Source organism: Papilio polytes, unplaced genomic scaffold (assembly GCF_000836215.1).
Source record: "Papilio polytes unplaced genomic scaffold, Ppol_1.0 DF824269.1, whole genome shotgun sequence".
NCBI classification, from domain to species: Eukaryota; Metazoa; Arthropoda; class Insecta; order Lepidoptera; family Papilionidae; genus Papilio; species Papilio polytes.
In genome coordinates, this window is record NW_013524935.1 from 4428557 (window position 1) to 4434556 (window position 6000).

Genomic DNA, 6000 nt, shown 5'->3' on the forward strand with positions numbered 1-6000 from the left:
TGTATTTTTGTATGTATTTGATTCACGCAAAAACTACTGGGCAAATTTTAAAAACCTTTCACCATTAGTAAAGTAATTTATCTGTGAGTAACATAGGCTATATTTTGTATTATTTTAGATTTTCGCCGGGCTAAGTCGTGAGCAACTGCTAGTTAAGAATGAATTCGCCATTCTGGCGAGTGTCGATGCTCAATATAATTACGATGTTACAATTATATTTTGTCTAAAATTACTTATTGGTCTTTACATCTCTACCCTTTCTCAGTGGCACCTTTCTTCGGTAAAAAGTCTAAAAATTATTTTCACATAACTTTCGACTAAAATGTTTCGCCACTAAATGTAATTAATAGATTAATTCGCTAGTTTGCGGAAATGCATTAGCAGAAATGCAAGCCAATTAATTACGAATGACTCAAGATGAAAGTCTATCTTAGATATCTGACGTGGGCGAGACATGTACGGTCAACAGAAAAAACAGTATCTCGAATTAAGAATTACTAATCATACTAATATTTTACGCGAAAGTTTACATTTATTTCAGTTCTTAGTCAAAACGGCTAAACGGATGTAGACGAAATTTGGCATAGATGTAGAGTATAGTCTGGAAGAGCACATAGGCTACATATTTTTGTTTTCTTTAATACCACGCGGACGAAGTTGCGGGCGAAAGCTAGTTATTAATAATAATGATACCAGTTCTAAATAAATAGTTAATTATTAATATTTTTGGCAATAAACTTTAGTAAATTGCGATTAATTTCTAAACCAAACATATTTATTTTTTTTTTAAATATGTTCTTAATAACTGTTTCGTATTTTTATTTATTTAAGGACGAGCCCTTGAATCAATATATTGGTAATGAAGATAATAATAGAATAAAAGGCAATGCTTATAAAACTGACAAATCAGATGGAAAATATTTTTATTTTATGTAGTTAACACAATACCTATTCATGTGCTCCAAATGTTTTGAAAATCGCACGTAGCGTGACGTGTATATAATGAAAGTGTATATAATGAAAGTGTATATAATGAAATTCTCAAACTCAAAATATGTATGAATACATCATTATGCAAAATACAGTTATGTAAAAATGCGTACATATTTAAGGACGTATATTTCCTATCCATTTTAGTGAAATATTTCATCACCAGCTCACTAAACGTCCCCACTGAGGGGCTCGTAGCCTACCCTAAGTTAGGATGACTAGGCCATAGTCAACCACGCTGCACTGCGGTTTGGTTGACTTCACATATATCTTTGAATTTCTTCGCCGATTATGTGTAGGTATCACGATGTTTTCCTTCACCGTAAGAACGTCGGGTAAATTATGTATTACAAGTCAAGTGCTTAAACCACTGAGCCACCGTCGCTCTTTTTAATTGTCTTCAATAATTGAATATTTAGATCGAAGTCTTATCATTATGTTTTGTAATAATGTTTTAAATGAGAAAGTTTAGATGGATGTCTGTTACAAAAACGGATTAATGAATCTCGTTGAAATTTAGCACAGATGTAGAACACCGCCTGGAAAGACATAGACAACTTTTGTTAAGTCTATGTGGACTGATTCACGGGCGTAAGCTAGTAGTGTATAATTGTAAATTACAGTTTTACGGCGGTATTTGGAATGTTTGAATCAAGTGGGGAGGGAATTTATTTCTTTAACAGTTCGCGTAAACAGAGTGATGATAAAAATAATATTTTACATTTATTAGATTTTGCTGCGCTCAGTATTTAAAATGTTGTTTTATGAAAACCTCAATTCATGTTATGGCTGAATTGATGTCATGTAATACAAGCAGAATTTAATCGCATGTTGAAATGTTATTTGAAATCGATTATTAACAACGTTGTGTTGATATGTTTATAAAATAGAACATAGTAACTAGTAAAAGATGTTAAAACATGATGTATTAAATACAAATAGATAATCTTTTATTTGATACTAGCTTTCGCTTGCGAGTCCGTCCGCGTTGTATTAAAAAAAAGAAATGTGGAGAGCCTATGGATTCTTCCAGACTATCCTCTACGCTATACCAAAATTTTATCGAAATGCATTCAGCCGTTTAGACTACAAACTCTAACATCCATCCTAAACTTTCACATTTATAATATTGGTATAATTATCCTCCCCATCCGGAAGGTTACATCCCTCATCCCTCAGATCATTTATTACTTCTTAATTTTGTTAACACAATACATCTATACTCTATTCTTCATTCCATTACTCTCTCCTAGCTATCTATATTTTTTTTATAATACAAGTTGGCAAACTAGCAAACGCTACCTGAATCGGCCGAAATGGCGAAGCGACTTCTTTATATCATTCTTGTTCCCACTTTAATTAGGCACGTAAGTGTAACATCTACATATATCATACTAATATTATAAATGCGAAAGTTTAGATGGATGGATAGATGATTGTTAGAGTTTGTAACCTAAAATGCTGAACGGATTTTGATGAAATTTGGTATAGATATAGAGGGTAGTCTGGAAGAACACATATGCTACTTACTTTGGATTTTTTTAACTCTACACGGACGGTGTCGCTCATTCTAACTCATTAATGTTAATTTCCGTCCATATTACCATCCTTTCACTATTAAATAAATTTCAAAACTGTAAATGTCAATGCTATTAAATTACTGTCTTACAAAATAAATATCTCTTTATGGGAATGGATGTCTTAATGATAGTCATATTTCTAAATGTATTAAGAAATTCGTAATGCAGTAGCTGAGAATAACATATGCCAATTTTAATTAATAGATGTAATAGTTAATAAAATATGATAATAATCTGGAAACCATACTAATCCTGAGCCACCTTAATCTCTAATGACTTAGTAACTTTAACAGTGATAGATCTTGGCACGAATGGCTCGGCTCGCTCGGTACAACACAACGATTACTCAGAAGACAGGCGTGATGTGGAAGTAATTACGCGTTTGGTCTAATTAGTGTGGTGCCAGAGGCCTAAATAAAGTCCCTTTCTCTTACCACCCTTTTCTTTTAAGGACAAGATGGGAAGCAAAAGTGGATTTGACGGCAGCGGAGACGCATAGGAAGGGGAAATATCTTTTTTATATACGTCTCCTCCTCCGTCGATTAAGAGTAGGCAACGCATCTGCAATTGATATCTTAAATTATAAAAAAAGTTCCTAATTTCCATACTGTAAGTATTGTCAAGTGTTCTCCGTTAATTAAAAGTATGAGAAACCTATCCTTAGAGTCCCCTTTTGCCCACTAAATGAGTACATCATCTGCGTTCTTCCAGACTATTCTCTACACCTATACTAAATTTCATCGAAACCCTTTCAGCCGTTTAGGCTACAAACTCTAACAAACATCCATCCATCTAAACTTTCGCATTTATAATATTAGTATGATTACACGCGGACGAAGTCGCGAGCGAAAGCTAGTTAATCCATACATTATCTGTGCATCATATCGTGACATAATGTTAACGATAACAAAATCATTATAGGTTATGTTGCAAGTTAGGAAAATCACGTAATTATCTGCGGCATCGATATGTAATGATGGTATATTAATCGATGTTATATTATGAAAGATTGCTAAACTTTTATTATACATTCCGATACTGTCTTTTATCTTAATAACTATATTAACCGTCATATTGAGATCGATGACTTTAAAAACAATATAAGTACAAATACTTACGATTTATTAGCATAAACAATTGTTCAATTTTTATTTATCATGTTTTTAAATCTTAATCCGAACCTGGAGTGAAATAAATTGAACATGTCTTTTTCAGTTTGTGTATTTTATCTTTTTACTAGCTTTCTCCCGTGACTCCCTCCGCGTGGATTTCAAAAATATAAAAGTAAATAGCCTATGTGTCCTTCCATACTATCCTCTACATCTATGCCAAATTTCATCGAAATCCGTTCAGACATTTAGGCTACAAACTCTAACACACATCCATCCATCCATCTATACTTTCGCATTTATAACATTAGTAAGATTATCGTAGATAAAATGGCAGACTATAAGCCACTAACACGTGTCAGAAAAAGGTTAAGAAAGAGAGATTATAGTAATGGAACTATAGTAACAAAGTTACGATGTTCCATTTCCAAAATCACGTAACAACATCTGTGAAAAGTATTTTAAATAAATTAGAAAGTTATTGAATGTCGATGACAAAACGAAAAATATTTCATCTAAGTTTTTTCTTTTAAATCATTTAATACAATTAAACAATCAATTTTTAATCTGCAACAATTTGATGCATTGGATTTCGTTAAAACGCGTCACTTTCGCTTTTTCTGTTTACGACTTGATTTGCATTTCTTACTAAACATGTTTTGTTTTAAATTCACTCATTTGATCTTGCCATTTGTGGAAACTTATTTATGTTCGTTATCTTAGTTTAATGTTAATTGCTTTAGTAATAAAATACTTAGATAATCAATCGTTAGTCTTAAGATTTAAATGGCTATCTAGACATTTTTAGTACGATAATTAGATGTAATCAATCTAAATTTATGTAGAAGAAAGTTTCAGGAATATAGAAAGGTAAAAAGACCGAATTACTCCATATCACTTAATTTATTACCTTTATTACCTAAAGTCTCAGTGGTTTAAGCACTTGACCTGCAATCTACAGGTCTTGAGTTCGATTCCCGCCGTGTACCAATGTGATTTTCGATTTTTCGAATTTTCATAAATACATAATTTACCTGACGTTCTTAGGGTGAAGGAAAACATCGTGATGCAACCTGCACATATCGGCGAAGAAATTCAAAGATATGTGTGAAGTCGACCATCCCGCACTTGGCCAGCGTGGTTGACTATGGCCTAGACACCCTTACTTAGGCTCCGAGCCCCTCGGTGGGGACGACGTATAGTGAGCTGGTGATGATTACCTAAAGGCAGAATACTCAAACGACATTTAAACACAGTAGGGTCTTATATGGTAAGACCACGCTTAACCGATAGTATCCAGGGTTACGAACAACTAATTTACAAAAATCTACTGTTAATTTAGAGAAGAATACGTGAGATTTTGATTTTAGTGTATTGGAAAAATATATTTTTGCTACAAAAAAACTACGTCGAATTAAGAGGGTTAAATTCCGAATTCCATTAAAATATTGACAGTTGCCTGTAAGTGGCGCTTACGGAGTGTTTAAAATTCGTATCAGTATTCGTTCCGTAATATTAAAAGGTGACAAAGTAATGTTGCAGCGTGGAATTTTTTTTTTAGAATTCGGGTCAACGTATTGTTGTGGTTAATCGTATTCACATCATTTAAGTGGACTCAGAATTACATAACGTATCATAATTTAATGTTTAAATTATGTTACTAGGACGAAAGTTTCCTTAAGAATTATTTTTTTAATTATTCCACGATTTGGTAATTAGTTTATTTCTGTTTCAGAGCTTCGAAGTGATTTTGGCGGTTACAAAATGCTAAGCAACTTCGGGCCCAAGGCCCAACAACTGTTGAAGACGTGAGTGATTTTTAAGATTATTTTACAGTAATGGTATTTAGCTAGAAGCCAAAACTTTAACAGTACAACTGGCAGTTAATTTTTTTCTTCCAAACGCATAGTTTTAACTGAACAGTTAGACTCTTCAGTTAAAACTGTCAGGACAGTCTTTAACGGGCATAAGTGGTGCTGTAGATGAATTCAAGTACCGCAACAAAAGATGTTAATCAGAACAGTCTTACCTAGCGTCTGTATGTTTTGCGACGTTTCATAACTGTTTTAAATGCTTATGCAACTGCTTATCACTAGTTATAACCAAAGTGATTGCGGAAAAGATGCATGATTATGCTTTCTACAAGAAAAATATGAGTAATTATAGGGCGTGTAACGATTTTCACGTTTTGTATGAGCCAGTAACGTAATAGTTGAAACCGATGAAGTTTGAAGTAAACTGTTTTTTGACCGACTTCCCAAAAGAAGGAGGTATTCAATTCGACGGTATTTTTTTTTTTTTTTTTTTTTTTTTTTTTTTTT

General features: G+C 32.9%; 1 protein-coding gene across 1 annotated transcript in view; it reads left to right on the forward strand.

The window, feature by feature from the left end:
- LOC106109986 overlaps positions 1-6000 on the forward strand; it is a 36333-nt gene that overhangs the window by 22273 nt on the left and 8060 nt on the right. Inside the window, exon 2 of the mRNA XM_013291658.1 lies at positions 5415-5487. The gene's annotated coding sequence lies outside the window, so the exon portion shown is untranslated. The remainder of the gene's footprint in view (positions 1-5414; positions 5488-6000) is intronic.